Source organism: Psammomys obesus, unplaced genomic scaffold (genome assembly GCF_907164565.1).
Source record: "Psammomys obesus unplaced genomic scaffold, mPsaObe1.curated_primary_1811, whole genome shotgun sequence".
In the NCBI taxonomy this organism is placed as follows: Eukaryota; Metazoa; Chordata; class Mammalia; order Rodentia; family Muridae; genus Psammomys; species Psammomys obesus.
In genome coordinates, this window is record NW_026596131.1 from 9,068,402 (window position 1) to 9,086,899 (window position 18,498).

General features: G+C 45.5%; 1 protein-coding gene across 6 annotated transcripts in view; it reads right to left on the minus strand.

Moving 5' to 3' along the window:
- The window catches only part of Slc39a11 (solute carrier family 39 member 11), a 379,750-nt gene that overhangs the window by 221,841 nt on the left and 139,411 nt on the right, over positions 1 to 18,498 (minus strand). The window lies entirely within an intron of this gene.

Genomic DNA, 18,498 nt, shown 5'->3' on the forward strand with positions numbered 1-18,498 from the left:
GTGGCTGGCTAGCTCTCTACTCAGAGCCTCCTGAACTGTAATCAATCCCGAGGTGGAGGCTTGGGCCTGTCAGGGGTTCAAAGTCTTCTTCCAAAAGAATGGCTGTTGGATGAATTCAGTTCTTTGCAGATGGAGAATGGAAATCTCTGTTCTCTTGCTAGCTACCAGGTGGTCACCACTCCTAAGCCCCTAGTGACCACTCCTGGGTTCCGGTCATGTGGCCTCCTCCATGGGCAACTTATACACAGCATAGCTACTTATACTCCTTTCAAATTCCTTACTCCTCAAAATGGAGCCAGTCCCTAATCTAAGGGTTTATACTTGTGGTCATCTTAACTCACGGGTCATGTTGAAACTGCCTGATCTTCATCTTGTGGGAAGAAAAACATAAATAAACTGGCAACTCCAAACCAGGTGAGAACTTTATCCACAGTGATGCTTGTCACACAAAACTCTTCACTGAGGCCTTCACCCCTGAGATTCCTGAGTTTGGTGTGTTTCATTAGAATCTAGATTCAAAGCAATGTTATAAGAATGTATGGTACCAACCAAGTCCCTGAGTGTAGAGGAATTTTAATCCAGCAACATGGCTGCTCTAATCACATCCAAAGACCGTCTAGGCCTGTGTGAGATGGCTGGAATGCAGACACACCACACACCTTTGATCTCCCTGGCTAAAATAAAGACACCCTTAGTACACACCTTTAATCCCAAACAATGACATCTAATTGAGGGTCAGACAAAGCGACAAATTAGAGGAAGATTTGACAGAATAGGATATGCCCAACTCTCAGGAGAACAGCACCAACAAGAGAAGCTACCTAAGAGGAGAGTTTTGAGAATTGGGAGTATTTGAGAGGCAGTACAGTGGAGTTGAGTTTGTGGCAGTTCAATTCATGGAGTTGAGAGGCAGTTTTTACCCGGACAGTTTTACAGAGACAGGTTGCAGAGAGAGAACAAGCTAGACACAGGTAAAGACAGAAAGAGCCAGAGAATAAAAAGGGACCAGAAGAATAGAACAGATTTCCATAGTTAGTTTGAAGCCAAGCAGAGCAATTCAGTCAGCAGTGAGAGAAGCCAGTTTGAATCACTCAGCTTGGAGAAGAATTTGAGCCAAAAGAGCTGAATTGAACCAGCCAGCCAGAGTTCAGAAAGAGCTAGAAATGGTGCCTCCAAGACAACTACATCAGATGAATAAAAGTTACTTTTACACTTGTGTCACACCCTTTTAACCAGAATTCAACCTTGCAGACCAAGTACCATGTCTTGACTCATCAGTAAATACTTGCAAGACAAAATGTTCCAGAAACTTTTCGACAGAGGCTTGTGCAATGACTCAAAGACTCTGAATTACTCCACCCTAAATGGGATGTCTCCGTCACATCCCTCCCCTCAGAGATCAAGAATCTATACAGAAGAAGACATAGAAAAACTGTGCGAGCCACAGGTACAGCTGACTCCAAGGAAACAATCTTCTGATACAACAGTGCACTGTGGCAGCACACACTAGACCTGCACAAGTTCAAGCAGACAAGACCCAACAGTAAGGGGGGAAGTGGACACAAAGTCCCACCCCAGCCAAAAAGTTCTGTGCAGCTGATAGTTGCTGGGAGAGAGAAAATCAGTTTGCTTCAATGGAATAAAACTGATTACATCAATCCCATTCCACGGCAGGCCTTGTGTTCAGGAGTAGCTAGACAATACAAATTCAACCCTATTCGTGTGTGTGTGTGTGTGTGTGTGTGTGTGTGTGTGTGTGTGTGTGTGTTTATTGTTTGTTTATTTGGGTTTGGGCATTTTGCTGTTGTTTAGTTTGTTTTGTTTTGGGAGGGTATTTGTTTGTTTTTGAGACAGGTTCTCTCTGTTTTGCCATGTCTGGCATGAAACTCACTATGTAGACCATGCTGGCCTCAAACTAACAGAGATCTACCTGCCTACCACGTGCTGGGATTCAGGGTATGTGCCACTACACCTACTAAGAGTTTTGGATTTTTTTTTTTTTTTTTTTTTAAGAAAGAAGAACATGAAGTTGGATGGGAGTGGAGAAATTTGGGGTAGGTTGGGGGAAGAGAAAGAACATGATTAAAACTATTATATGAAATTACCAAGAAATAAGTAAAAAACATTTTTTTAAAAAACAAAATGCAACAATATGAAGAGCCTAAAAACATGAATAAACAAATAAATTAATTAACAAATAAAAATGTAAGTTAGGCACAATCATATTCATCTCTATACCAACACAGGTGTAATACATGGTTTCTGTTATTTTTAAGAATAAATGAGTCCAGGAAGAGAGAAGCTTCCAAGACCCACATAAATCCAAAGGTGGTCCAGAGTGTGCTACCCCTTCTGAGTACACACGCACTTCCTGTGTGTGATGAAAGTTCTATAATGAGCCCAGAGACAATCCACACCTGTCCCCAAAGAAATGAACCAAGACCTTAGTCCTCTGACAAGGCTGAACTTTTGGCCTCCCCTCAGTGAGGATGATCTGAGTGACAACGGGGTAGTTCCTGGGCACAAACTTGGTGATTAGTGTGATGGAAACAAATTAGTCTAGAGTTATGAGCACAGGGATAATAGGGCCATTCGTTTCCTCGATGAGCCATTTGGCATTTAGATCCAAAGCTCCACTGGGCCTCTACTCCCATTAACTACCTTACAGCTGAGAAATGATGACCTCCAGAGGGTAGCGGATTTAAATGAAGCAATAAAAATCCTTTTCAAATGCTAAAAACTAGGCTGAAAACTCCGTTGTTGACAATGTCTATTAGATAATCATCCTGTTTTTTAAAGTGGAAAAGAAACTGAAGTTTGGGAAATGACAGTGTGCAGTGGGGTTAGCACAACATGTGAGGGGACAGCAAGAAAGGGATGGTGTCAAGAGGGAGAGAAGTACAAGGGAAAAGACCAGAGGCTTAACAAACTGGTGTTCAGATCACTTTCTCCACTCTAAGCAGTCCAGCATGCCCTGCCCAGGAAGTGGTGCCACCCATCATTACGGTGGGTCTTCCCACATCAACCAATGGAATCAAGATGCTATCCCACTGGCATGTCAAAAGCCTATCTCCCAAGTGATTCCAGCACCAACTATCACACATAGAAGTCTAGGAGATAGACGAGGATGCCTCCCCAACCAAGGCAGCCAGAACAGAACATGTGCAGACAGGTGCACGCTGCATAAATGTGCATAAGCGCCCCCATCTATCCCCTACCCTCTACCCCCACACAGGCACCTCGAACCTCCGACCTTTCTCCAGCCCTTGCTCTCTTGATAAACTATCTCTGAATCTCCCACTATGCACATATTCTGGGTCTAATTGCTTGTTCTGGAGAGGGACCCCGGAAATCCCAGCAGGTGGCCTCTGCTCATAACAATATCTCACTAACACTGACTTCCCCATTCATATGGAACAAGGAGGAAGCTGAGCAGACCGTGGCTGAACCACTGAGGGGCAGGCACTAGGCGCTGGTGCTGGGAGGACATGTATGACAGCTGCATCAGCCTTGGACTCACGTTTACCCAAGCTCAGCCATCCTAGAGAAGCAAGCAGGCTAACGAGGAGAAAGCAGCCACCAGCATTTGGCCTCAAGATTCTCATCTAGTGACTATTAAAAAGGTGGCAGGGGGTTAGCTAAGAAGACAGACCAGGAGGGCCTGGTGAGGGGACACTAGACTGCTAGGCTACATGAGGGCCCTAACCTCACCAGAAGGTAAGAGAGAGCCTCTTGCCAAAGCAAGGCATCTCACTCAAGGCATTCTGAGTCTGCAGAGCAGGTGCACAGGGCTCTCCTTGCCCTGCACCTGCTGCAGGTGTGGGACTCAGAGGATCCCTGATGCTACTCCATCCCAGGACACAGATTGCCTTGAGTAGTGTCACCCTGGTGCAACAATATATCATAGACCAGAGGCCTGTATGGTCTATGTCTATCCTGTCTCCAAATCCCCCAGACCACTTGTGTCTCCTGTTCTATGCATTTAGTCCTAAGCTCCTATTTCTCTGCTCTCTGTGGGGAATGATCCAGAAGAAATAAAATAAAGTGCAAGATAAAGGCTTATGAAGGCAATGTCTGATGACAAATATGAGAATGAAAATGGTGGAAAACTTGAGCAAAAACTTGGAGTTGGGGTACAGGTGGTCTCTGAAGAGATGGCTCAATGGTAAGAGTACTGGCAGCTCTTTCAGAGGACCTGAGTTCCCAGCATTGACACTGGCAGCTCACAACCCCCTGTAACACCAGCTCCAGGAGATCTAACACCCTCCCCTGGCCTCCACAGGCATACACATAAGCTCATGCTACACAGATACACATGTAAATAAAGTGTCTTTTTAATGAGATGTCTGGTGACAGTGTACATCAAGAATCGACTTACAGAAAACATCAAAGTTTGTATTCACCACTCATCCCTCACCTCACATAAGCATGCACACATGCCCCCTTCTTTGAAAATCAGCCAAGTCCACAAATGCCCATTGCTCATCCACACCCCCCCCCAGGGAAATGGCACACTCCCTCAGTGGTAATAAAAGCCTTTATTTCCATCCTCTTCGGGTCAGAGAATTCACTTTCTCTCTTTTCCCATTCCTATGGAAAGCATACAAAGAAACCATGCAATCAAGATATCACTGACCTTGGTGACCAACGGTGCTGGGGTCGGGCAAACAGGAGCACTTCCTGGATAGGATGAACTAGGATATGAAGGAATACTCTACGCTTCTCGAATCCATTCTGGTTGGGAAGCAGGAGGGGCCTCAGAGAGAGCAACCCCTCAGAAACACAACCCAGCTCGAATACTATGGTTCCCTCACTGCCAACTGCTCACCATACTCTACCCTCCCCACCTAGCTGAGCACATGGTACCCAAACCTGCTTGTTGGTTATACAACTAAAGAAGAGAAAACCTGGGACTTGCAGTGACTGTAAGCCCCAATATAGCCATTTGGAGGAGCAAGATTTTATCTATACAGCATATATGATTTGTAACACAGGCCCCACATTCCTGCTACAGAACAATATGATGCCTGCTGTGTGACCAAATTCTACTCCCAACTTGCTGGGACATGAGCCTGTCTCCACAGTGACAATAAAGACAGCATGTGTCAAGAGGTTAGCAGGATGCCTTCAAGGTAGCAAACCTTCAATTAATAGGAGCTGTGATCATGATCATCATTATCGTCAACATCATCATCATCACCACTATTAAAGCAAATGTCATTCCTGGGGCTATCTTGGCAATGGAAGGCACAGGGAAGGAAATGAAAATAGGCTCAGTGTAACTACAAGATCAAGGTTGCTCAAATCTAAGTGAGAGCACATAAGCCTGTTCCCTGAGTAGACTAGAGACTGTTTGGGTAACCACTGCTGCTGCTCTCTGTCCCCCAGATTTGACCTTATTGTAGATGCTCACTTCAGGAGAAGTGAGGGTGAAAATCTATGGACATGAGAGGGGGTGCTCCAAGACCAGACGGGCTTGGGCACCACAGTCTAGATTGTTCTTCAACCCTTCCAGTTGACAGACCTGCTCCTCCAAGGTCTCCCATCCAATCACAAGCCGAATGTTTACCCAGCAGAAGCAGTATTTGTATGCACTGCCATCTGAAATCCAATAAGTACGGAGACAGAGAAGAGCTGCCTGCTTATGAGGCATGAGGGCAAACATAGCTGGCGTTTAAAGAGCCATTCGGCTAATCAATACCTGCTCCACTTCCATTCAGGAGCCCTGAGCCAACAGTGGAGACCTGATAATCATTTCCATCATTAGTTCTCAGAGATGCTTTTCTAAAAAGATGCAGTCTCTAACTTCACCCTCCTCTATTTTTCCAAACATAGATCATTCACTGTGGTCTGCACAGACTGGCACAAGAGACAGTCCCTGTAAGGCCCACCAGAGTAGGCCTTCGCAATAGGAAATGCTGCTTCTCCTGGAAAGCACTGGGGTCATTTCATGTCATAGGCTGGTCTAAACAACCCCCCACACCACACACACACACACAAAAGGGGGGGGGAGAGGAAGAGACACACATGCACACAGTTTCTTGAAGCTGTGGTCAGACTACCTGTTTCTGTTTTGTCTTTGACTAGATCTCAAAAACAATCACCAACCTCCACGGTGGTTCTGGGTTATACAGGAAAGAGCTGGTTGGCACTGTAAGCAACTTCTTCCACCTGAGTCCTCTACAGCCCCACACAGGCTCACACTGAGGCCCCTGTGAAGAGGGGCACCGCAGAGACTGTGATGTCCACCACAGATAACCCATGCCTTCCTTTATCTTTATCTTTTTCTCGGAGAACTCGAACAGCAGAGTAGACCTTCCTTTGGGTTTTGGAATTAGTTTCAACTGCTAGGCCAGATGAGGCAGGCAGAACTTCTAAAATGACAGCCCAAGCACATTCTCCCCAACTTCCCAGAATCAGGGACTGCCACAGGCCAGCAGCCCATAGCCAGAGTATATGACCTGACCAGGGATGTCACATGGCTTGGACTGAGATTCCTCTGGTTATGGAAAAAAAAAGATCAGAAACACTGGAGGGAAAGAACGAGCTTATTTCATGGCTGGCTTGAAGACAGAGCTGTGTGAGAAGGAAATGTGGATGGAGCTGTGTGAGGAGGAACAAGGACAACTGAAGAGAATAACAGAAGCCCTAGATAGCAGTCAGTTAAGAAACAGGCCCCACGCCTACAGCTGTGTTGAGCTCTGCTGATGGAAATGAGGTCAGCAGAGAATGCAGGGTCCACACACCAATTCCGTCAGCAGTCTTCCTGACTCCAGCTCTCACAGAGACCCTAACAGACAGACAGCCACATCCTCCCTGACTTCTAACCCACCCTTTGAGCTCAGAGATGGGTGTGACCTAAAGTCACTGCATTGGGCAGTCATTTGTATACAGTCAGAGCAAACTAATATAGAGGGGAAGGTGGTGAGTTCCAGGCCAAGTGGGGACAGAGACACCTTCTTGAGCCACTGAGGCAATAGGAGAGCAGCCCCTTGAGCCTCAGGTGGATGAGTTAGGAACAAGATACAGATGAGCCACCTGCAAAAGCTATGGAAAAAGTGAAGACGAGCATCCTGAGGGGCTCTGAGAGATATGCAGGGAAGAACCAAAAGGTTCTAGCACCTTCTATGAGCAATGCAAAATAAGCCACCAGGACAGAAACATGGCCTCTGCCCACCTCCACACACACCATGGCAGTAAGTCTGGGGGAAAGAGAATAGCATTAGGTGAAGCAGCCACAGGGAAACAGCTCCCAGGGTAGATGAAAGTCCACTCAATAAAACAATAAGAAACCGCCCAGACAATACCGTCGGCTGCCAGCTGCCTGGGAGAGCCACAGTGCCCAGAAAGACTGACTGCATGAGCCAGGCTTCCCAGATGCTTTTCCCTCCCATGAAGCCACAGGAGAGGGAAGGAGTGCTGAGTCACAGGGTCACCAGGGGAGTAATAACAAAGGTCAGGCCCTAAGGTTCCTCATCATCAGCTTTCTAGCCAAGTGTTGGGGAGACCACCAGGCCACCATACAGCCTGCAGATGAGGGGAGATTCACAGGGCAGAATCTGGGCTGCCCCTGACTTCCTGGGATATAGACTCCATCTGAAAACATGATGGCAGCAGCCCCAGCTTCCTGCCCTTAAGAACTCCCCCTCCCTCTCTTCCTCCTTTCTTCTCTTCCCCAGATACTTCCCCGTTGAGAATTCACAAAGGTCCCTGGACTAGCGCTGGCAAACAGGCCTAACAAGTCTGTGCCCTCAAGGAGCCTCCATTCTGATGGGGAAGATAAATTTTAAAGAAGTGTAACAGGGCTGCCACAATAGCTCAGTGGGTAAAGGCTCCAGGTCTGACAGCTTGCATTTGATCCCCAGGACCCACGTGGTGCAAGGAGAGAAGGAACCCCAACAAGTTGTTCTCTGACCTCCACAAGCATGCCATGGCAAATATGCATCACCCCCACACACATACGCACACTCACACACCACACACACAAAACAAATACAAATGTAATTTTGTAAAGGAGTCTAATAATAGACAAAGAGACAAATGTATAATGAAAGACGATGACAAGCTCTAGAAAAGAGACACACACGGAGGAGCGCGGGCGGAAGGAGGGCGAGGGAAGCATGTGTAATGTGTACTGCCACAGCCATGCTCTGAGCTACAGGAACGTTTCAGAGAGGAGGCACAGTGTGTAGAAAGAACTGGACGGAACCGGACGGAGATGATGCAGAATCACCATGGAGACGTGACTCTGGGTATGCCTGTAAGGAAGTCCCCACAGAGGTTTACCTGAGGAAGGCCACCTGTAAAAATATTCTACCCCAAATCTGCTACAGGGACGGGAGTTTGATGAGGAACTAAGGCCCTGTCAGTGCCCGGGTGTAGCCTTGCTCGGCTCTTCTCACCTCATTCACTCCCAGCCACAACTAGCCAGAGGTCTAGGCTACAGCAACCACCAGTCAGGCAACCTGAAAGAAGCAGATGCCACCTTCTTGAGTAGACAGCAGGCACATGCCATGAAGGAGACCTGACTGGAAAAAGTCATAAGAAACATGGCACCTGACCTCACTGTGAATTCCATGGAGTGGGCCAGGAAGATGTCCCTGGAGACCATGTCCCATCATGCAACAAATTCAAGACCCTCTGGGAGATAATTAGTGGTTAAAAAAAGCATGCTAGGAATTTCCTCAGCCTTTGAGGTTCTTTGGCCGGATTTGACCAGAAAGAAAAGTTGGGAGTAGGAAAAAAAAACAAAAACAGAACAGAAGCAATGTTAGGAGGCTGTGACCACTGGTCTCAATGAGCTGAAGAGATCTCACTTGTTATGGAGACAACTGCAGGCCTCCCATGATCCTAGACATCGTCCTGAACTTTGGAAGCCTGATGTTCTTAGCGTCTTATTTACTTTTCTGTAACTAACCAAGATTCTGAAAGTGTTGGTTTGCCTTAGCAAAGAACAACCAGGTATTGGGTTTCATGCTTTCAAACTAAAGGAAGACAACAGTCAAAGTGGAAAAATTAAAACACACACACAGTTTGGACTCCATTGGACATCTGCCATGGAGTCTTCCTCCAACCCAAGACCTCAGGCCCTAAGACCCACTTAAGTAAACAGGTCATCCAACAACTACTTCTGGATTTGCTTTTCCAGACTGATTGAGTGTTTTCTCAAACAGTCCGTTGAGTGTTATATCAAACACAGCACAATTAAACAGCTACATATACAGCAGGGGCTATGCCATGGTCCCTTCCGTACCCAAGCCCAGAAGTTAAGAAAACTCATGTCAAATGGCCTTGGTTTATCTGCATCAGTCTAGTCACAACAGGGCTGAAGATGTGGCTCAGAGGTAGAACATGTATGAGCATGGACAAGGGCCTGGGTTCCATCACCTGCATCACACAAAACAATAAAACCAAACATTCGCCACAGTTCAAACACGCTTTCCGCGACTGGCCACTAGAATACTTTGGCCATCTCAGTTTCTTCTCTGCATTCATTCTGCTGAGCTGACCAAAAGCTACTGAAATCCCTGGTGGGAGCATCTTAAACTATATTTCCCAGCTAGTAAAAATGCCTCCTGTCCCTCATGGGACTCAGAAAAAAATATGTGGCAAAGGAAGGTGGCTGCTGAAGCCAGGAAACCTCTAAATGTAAACACATCCGAGAGGCGACTTCCTTGCAAAGCTCTCTCTTTCCCAAAAGGCATGTAAGTCCCACCTTTAGCCACAGCCCTCAGCCCACAACAGCGGCTGAGAAAGGACAAGGGAGACACTCTCCAGGGAATCCCCTAGAGTTGTACTTCTTTTAAATAAGACCTCACATGAACTGGAAAAAAAAAATCCCCATTTTCCAGAATCAGCTTTCCTCTGACCCCCAAAGCACTCACCCATAGGAACTGAGGCCCACCACGAAGGCAGGCTGCTCAGCAGAAACCCAGCTCATGGCATCTCCCCCATTCAGGGGCATGAAATTGCTGCTCTGTTCGCTCTTCAGAGCTGTCCGAGTGCAAGCATGAAGCACAGGAAAGGGAATATGGTTTCCAAGTAGCTTGCATTGGGGAGAAAAAGAATCTGTCCATCATCATCAAACAGATGTTCATTTCTCAACCATACACCTCGGTCTCTTTTCTTTTTTGAAATGGGGTTTCAAAAAAGTTCCAGGGTGGCCTGGAACTCCTTATGTAGTATCACGTAACCAAGGTTCTACGTCCTGTGTGCAGGGACCACAGGCAGGTGCCACTGCCTTTCCTGGTTTTACATAGTGCTAGGAAATGAGTCCAGGACTTCACCCGGCTAGGCAAACACACTACCTGCTGAGCTACAATCCCAGGCCCTTCTTGGTCTTGTTTCAATAGAGAAATCAGAGTGCCTTTCTCTCTATGGGGTTCAGGAACAAAACATGCTTCCTTATGGAGTCCTAAGTGTCCAGTACAGAGGACCTGCTCACATCAAGGGGCGGATGACCACAAGGCCAGGTCTGTGCCAGGGGGAGGGTTAGGGATCACCAGGTCTCTTTAGGTTTGTTCTTTGAATCTATGGCACCCTTTCTATCACCTCTCTCCCACCTCATAGGAAACACCTCAATGTTCCTGTCACTGTTACACTAAGCCCATACTCAACCAATCTTTATAAAACTTTCCATATGGAGGCAAATACCAAATTGTTCCCACATTCCAGAAAAAGAGCAGTGGGACTCTTGGAATCACCAAATCCTGGATTCAAGTTCCACCTTCTGCACTTTTCATCCTTTCAACATGGAGTTGGTTACAATTGGCAAAGCATCTTTTGTGTAATTAGGAAATGGCATTCTAGGTGCTAATCAGTTACATATATTATATGGAGTCCCCAAAATTCAAAGGCAGAGACCAAGAGCTTGGCAGGCTCCAGATGAGAAACTTGTGTGGGCTGAAGAAAAGCTCAACATCACCCACGAGAGGCAACAGCCACTCTGACCAAGCTGACAGTGACTCAACTGGGATACCAGCCTCCATTTGCCAAAAAAGGATCAAAAATCAGGATGCTTGAGCTGGAGACACAGTTACTTAGAACAATGCTTGGTGCACAAGTATCGGGACCCGTGCTGGGATACCCAGGTCTTGCCTAACAGGCCAGGTGTTGCAGGAAGCCTAGGACTGCTGAGGGTGAGGCAGCAAAGACGGGTTGATCCGAGGCCTGCTGGCCGACTAGTCCAGCCAAGTCAATGAGCTTGAGGTTCAGTGAGGCTGTCTCACAAATTAAAGGTAGAGAGTGACTGGGAAAGCCATCTAACACTAACCTCTGGCCTCCAGCAGCACACATATGCACACACACACGGTCACATGTACACACACAAAGAAACCAGGATTCCTATTTGACACTATCTGATCTTTGAAAAGAACAGCTCCAAAAAAAAGTTCAGCTCAGCTTTTAGAAAATTACTTTCTAATGGATGTTGCTACAGAAAACGAGTAAGAGTCACCCAGCAAACGCACAGCTCTCAGTCACTGCTCAGGCAGAGGCCACACAGCCCCTCCCTGGAGGAGCCAATGAGAAGACCTCTGTGTGGGCTGGGACCAGGATCAGAAGACTCTGGAAGTCTCTGCTGAGTCAAACAGTCCATTCTCTCTCTCTCTCTCTCTCTCTCTCTCTCTCTCTCTCTCTCTCTCACACACACACACACACACTTAACAACTAGCCTTAGGCTCAACTAAGATGACAACCAGAGACCTGACTCTTGTCCCGTGCCACCACCCAACATATCTGTAAACCTTTCACACCTGAAACAACCTGCCCGGGCTGGCCAGAGGTCCACACACACATGTATCTCTTGCTGGAACCCCCATAGAGCTGTTCCGCAAATGTAGACAATCTTCTCTCTCCTCTACCCCCTACTTCAAGTCCCCCGGCTAAGAGATACACACTGGAGTTCTCTCAAGCACAGCATATACAGACTGTGCCCTTCAGGCTTGATGAAGGTCATGGAGTGCCCTGTACCCTTTGGAATGCCTAGGTTTGCCTTCTTGGAGTCTGCACACTTTAGCAGGGCATGGCTACCCTCTAGACTGTGTTCCACAACAATGCTCAGAATGGCACTGGGCTCACAGTCAGTGCACATCAATCAGAAGTGTCCAACCCAGGGCATAGTCTATCTGTACCCAGGATTGCTATGAATACAGTCCAAAACAAACCTAAATTTAACTAAGATATTAAGAGGCTTTTCTCTCCTCCTCCTCCTCCTTCTCCTCCTCCTCCTCTTCCTCCTCCTCCTTCTTTCTCTTCCTCCTCTTCCTCCTCCTCTTTCTTCTCCTTCTCCTTCTTTGTAATCTGAGTGCAAGTTTCCCAGGTATGAACTTTGTGGGTAGCACTGTCTATTGCAATGTCAGAAGGTTGGAGATGCCTGATGGTTCTAAGGGCCTCAACAGATGATGACAAGTAATCCCACTGAGAAGATGGCCTGTGCCTTGTCACACCTGGGTTCTACAGCAAAACAGTTATTAAACACGTAGATGACACATACTTAAAATGACATAACGACAGAAGAGTGAGTGTTCTCACAAGAACCACACAGAGAAAGCCAATCTCGTTCTTCCAGAGACAAGAAAAATGAAAAGGAAATGTCTTGTGTTAATGAGCGTCACCAGATCTACCCTAATTTCCATGTCAAGTATGGCAGGAAAATATTTTTAATTATTGGTTGTAAAAGGGCTTTATTCCATAATTTCATTGTATCCAGAGGCTCTCCCAGGCAGGCAGCCCCATCACTCTGACAAATACTTCAGGGAAAGAAAAAGAACAGCCCAACACTGAAAGTAAAATGCAAACTTCAGTGAGGGGGAGGGGATATGAGGAAGACAGAAATAAGCCTGGGGAAAGCAATGTGTCTGATAAGTAAGAGCCAGGTCACAGGTACAGGAAGATCAGACACAAGCCAGGAGAAAGGAAACATGAAGGGTATCAAAGAGAAAAAATGGTGGGGTCCAGGAAGCCACCACTACCTGAAAAGATACTTTGTATACACATAAATCTCAAAGAAGCATGACTGCCTACATGGAAAATATTCCGTGTGTGGCCGCAGAGACGGCTCAGTCGGTAAGATGCATGCTGTGTGAGCATGAGCTCTGAGTGCCGTCCCTGAGAGCCCGTGCCTGTGATCCCAGCACTGGGGAGGCTGCGACACTGGGGCTCACTGTGTCAGCCAGCTGGTCTAGCCTCCTCAGGTGAGCTCCAGGGTGAATGAGAGACTCTGCCTCAAAAAATTAAATGGAGAGCAAGTAAGAAAGACACCAGTGTTGAGCTGTGGCCTCCATGTGCAAACACATGTATGCATACATACATGAACATGTGCACACATAATCAAAAAACAAAAAAATTAAAAATATTCAGACTGACATCTCAGAACAAAACTAGTGTGGAAAAAAAATCCAGGGCAAAACAACAGCATTTTGAATAGAAAGATCCCATTTGTAATCATTATCAAAAGAAGCAAAAGCCCTTTCCATGCACGGTCCTTGGTTGGGGTATCAGCCTCTGCAGGGCCTCCAGGACCCAGATTTTTTGGCTCTGTTGGTCTCCTTTTGGAGCTCCTATACTCTCCAGGTCCTAAAACCCGTGCTCAGAAGTAGCCCATGGACTCAGTCTCCAAGCGGGTTCCCTCGTAAGGGAACAGGGACTGTTTCTGACATGAACTCAGTGGCTGGCTCTCTGATCACCTCCCCCTAGGGGGAACAGCCTTACCAGGCCACAGAAAAAAAACAATGCAACCAGTCCTGATGAGACCTGATAGGCTAGGGTCAGATGGAAGGGAGGAGGACCTCCCCTATCAGTGGACTTGGAGAAGGGCATAGAGGGAGAAGGAGGGAGGGGAGGAGGTGAAATACAAAGTGAATAAATTGTAATAAATAATAATAATAAAATAATGAGCTAAAAAGCATTAAAAAAGAGAAGCAAAAGCTCCAGAATTTGCTCAACCAGAAATGTGGCAAGCTTGTGAGGAAAACCAAAGATACTGCAGACCGACATGATTAATGACCCGGGAATGGAATAGCATGCTTTGCTCTTTAACAGGACACATCACTGTCACCCTGTCATTGCTGCCTAAGTGGATCTACACATCTGAAACCACACTAGCAAAAACAAGTAAGTAAATAATAGAGAGACAGCTAGGAGACACTTGGGGAATGAGAGCCCTGATTCTAAAGTTCATACAAAAAGATATGTCATCAGCAGCACTGAGAAACTCTGGACAAGATGATAAAATACCTAGGATGAGCAGATAACAAAGCATAATATTCCTGTAACTGAAATAGCATTGCTGCTGAGAAGACAACACAGAAAAGATTAGCGCCACACGCAGCAATAAAAATATGTGAGCCACAAATAGAATTTTAACTTTTCTAGTAGCAGCTAGAAACAAAGAAAAAAGGAACAGGTAAAATTAATTTTAATAATAGATTTTATTTTACACAATATAGCCAAAATATTGCCATTCCAATAAGTATGTAATGTGAAAAACACTAATAAGCTATTTTATATAAAGTTTTTTTTTTTTTAAGTATGTCTCCAAAATGTGGAATATATCCTACCCTTATGGCAGATCTTCATTTGAACCAAACACTGGTTAAATGTCCAGCAGACACACAGGGCTAATGGTTAATCACTTTATCTTGGGATTTTTAAAGATTTAAAAAAAAAAAAAACACCCAAATATATCCATTAGCCTAGTAAATTATACAGTTGGCATTTCATACCCATGAAAAAAGGGTGAGTTATCCAACAATGGTGTTGAGGCTTCTGGGCCCAAGTGGAATTGCACACATTTTAATCCCCACCTCACTTTTCTTTAAACAGCATAAATGTGGGATGATTTAAGTATTTGGATATGGCTGGGAAGATGGCTCAGTAAAGTGCTTGTAGCATAAGCATTTGAACTTGAGTTTGAGTCCCAGAACCCAAGTTAAAACCAGTGGCACATGCTGGTCATCCAGGTGCTGGGCTGATGAAAGCGAGTGTATCCCTGGGGCTCTCCAGGAAGCTCCAGGCCAGTGAGAAAGAGAGTCTCAAAAAGGAGGGGGAATCCCGAGGGACAACAGTCTAGGTTGACCCCTGGCTTTCGTACACTCACAGTCACACATTGGTATGCACTCACACAAACTAGCACACACAGCACAAACACACACACAGTACTTGAATGCAAAAATAAGAATAAAATCACAGAATACAGAATACAGATAATGCTTTAACCATAGTGGAATGCTGAAGACGTACTAAGCATCACTCCAGGAAGTACAATAATAAACTAAGTACAAATTAAATAAAACCCACATGGTCAGATGCATCATAAAGAGGGTCATTAAGTGACAGAAAACAAAGCATGATAGGTTATTTCCTATCGAAATAACTCCAAAGTGACCTGCAGGAAGAGCAACAGGGCACCTGGAACACAGAGGAAGAATCAGATGGCCACAGAGTGACACAAACTTAGGAAGATGTTCAGGAAGGCTTAAGACACCACGGAACATGATTTTCACCTTTCTTTATTTTGCTGAAAACCTCAGAGTGATGAGGTACAGATAAAAGCATTCTCATACATTGTTGGTGAGGTTGTCAAGGGGTACAAACTCTGCCCAGGCCTACTGGAAATTTTCTATTGAAAGCAGAAAAGTCACAAACCATGATACAATCTCACTTTTAAAAAAACATGTATGGGGCTGGAAAGATGACTCTAAGGTTAAGAGCACTTGCTGCTTGTACAGGGGCTCTGCTTGTTCAGTTCCCAGCACCCATGTGAGGCAGCTCACAGCCAGCTATAACACCTGCTCCAAGGAAGGACTCGGTGCTCTCTTTTGGCCCCTATAATAATCACCATACATGCACACAAACATTCACATGCATGCACATGCAAATATACACGCAAGCAAGTAAAAACAGATCTTTTTAAAATACCCTATTAAAGATGTTCATATGCGCTCAGGTGCAGTACATGTTTTTTTCTTCAATGTGGCTCAAACTAATCATTATTAGATTGATTTTTGAAAGTAAAAGGTGGCGCCAGGTAATGTAGCATAACAGCAGCAGAGTGCTCACTTAGCGTGTGTGAATCCCCGGGCACCAACTCTGGTGCGGACCCCTTCCCCAAGGGAAGAATTAAGGGGGACCTTTACTTCCCAAAAAATCTTACTTCCTCGTACATAAATGTGTATTAAGTAATCCATCCCAGCTGCGTGTAAGAAAGTTGTGGAGTTACCTGTGGCCTGCTTATGTCACCAATTCTATAAACTTCACATTAGCCTTTCACCTGCCATCTTTAGATTTGGCTTTCTTAAAATGGTAAGGACATCAGGAGGCCCAAGAAGAAACCTGATAAGGACTCACTCTCAACTTTGCTCTCAACATAGCCAAGTCCTGTTTTACAGCTCTCCCTCCTGTTTCTTTCTCTTTCTTTTTAATATAATTTTTTATTTATTACAATTTATTCACTTTGTATCCCAGCTGTAGCCCCACCCTCGTCCTCTCTCCCTCCCTCATCTCCTCCCATGCCCCTTCCCCAGTCCACTGATAGTGGAGGACCTCCTCCCCTTCCATCTGACCCTAGCCTATTAGGTCTCATCAGGACTGTCTTTCATAGTTTTCCTCTGTGGTCTGGTCAGGCTGCTCCCGCCTCAGGAGGAGGTGATCAAAGAGTCAGTCACTGAGTTCATGTCAGAGACAGTCCCTGTTCCCATTTCTATGGAACCCACTTGGACATTGAACTGCCATGGGCTACCTCTGTACAGGGGCTCTAGGTTATCTCCATGAATGGTCCTTGGTTGGGGTGTCAGTCTCAGAAAAGACCCCTAGGCCCAGATTTATTGGTTCTATTGTTCTCCTTGTGGAGCTTCAGACCCTTCCAGGTCTTTCTATCTCCTCGTTCTTTTATAACATTCTCTGTACTCTGTCCAAAGTTTGGCTATGAGTCTCAGCATCCACTTTAATACCCTGCTGGGCAGAGTCTTTCAGAGGCCTTCTGTGGTAGGCTCCTGTCCTGTTCCCTGTTTTCTCCATCTTCTGATGTCCATCCCATTTGTCTTTCTGACTAAGGATTGAGCATCTTACCCAGGGTCCTCCTTCTTGGTTAGCTTCTTTAGGTGTACAGATTTTAGTATGCTTATCCTATATTATATGTCTAATATCCACCTATGAGTGAGTATATACCGTGTGTGTCTTTCTGCTTCTGGGAGACCTCACTCAGGATGATCTTTTCCAGTTCCCACCATTTGCCTGCAAATTTCATGGTTTCCTTGTTTTTAACTGCTGAGTAGTATTCCATTGTGTAAATGTACCACAATTTCTGAATCCATTCCACAATTGAAGGACATCTGGGTTGTTTCTAGATTCTGGCTCTTACAAATAAATCTGCTATGAACAGAGTTGAGCAAATGTCCTTTTTGTATACTTGAGCATCTTTACACCAGCAAATCTATTCAAAGCCACTGACTGAATCTGCATCAATACTTCCCTGACAGGCTAGGAAGCATAGAAATACTTGGAGGGGTGCTGCTTACTGGCTTGCTCAGCCTACTTTCTTATAGAACCTAGGACCACTAGCCCAGGCATAGCATTACTCACAATGGGCTGGGACCTCCTCCATCAACCACTATTTTTAAAAATGCCCCATAGACAAAACACTCATATACATTAAAAGTTAAAATATTAAATATTAAAGATAAATGTTAAAAGTATTTAAATATTTGAAAATAAAATATTAAAAAATAATTTCTAAGCTGTTCATGGTGGCTTGGTTTTGTAATCCCAACTAGCACTGCAGAGGCCTTTAGAGATAGGAGGATCTCTGGGGCTCACTGGACAGCAAACCTAGCCTTATCAGGGAGCCCTAGGTCCCAGTGAAGGTCGTGTCCCACAAAACAAGGCTGTCTTGAGGCATGACATCTAACGTTGACCTCTGCATCTATATGCATGCACAAACACACACACGCGACTGTAGTAAATGTTCTCTGCAAAACGGCTTTTTAATAATGGAGTCAGTTGGACCAGCACTTCTTGCCAACTCAACAAACTAGATTCCTTTTCCCTGAGCATTATGGGAAACCAGAAAGCTGCAGATATGCAGAATTTAAATTCAGGAAGATAGCAGTTTTCAAAGTAGGGTCATGAGGTTGCAGCATCAGCAACACCCAGGAACTAGCAAGAAATGTAAAGTCCAGAAGCCCCTTCAGACATCTTGAGCCTTGGCAGGATAGTGGGCCCAGCAGTCTGCTTGAGGACAGCCTCCAGTTATCCCAGTGTGCATTCCCCGGGCCTCTCATGGATGCCAAGGAAGGCCAAGTCACACAGCCCTGAGTCTTCCGCTCTTTTCCCCTGGGATCAGAATGCTGGATGAATAAGGCCATTTGTTTATCTACCACCCAACAGCATTCTAAATGGACTTCCTTTCTTTCCACAGCTAATAATTCTGCTAACTATATGGTCCAACAGTCCTCTCACAGAATTGATTTTCTTCTGGTTAGGAACAAAGCCATCTTCCCT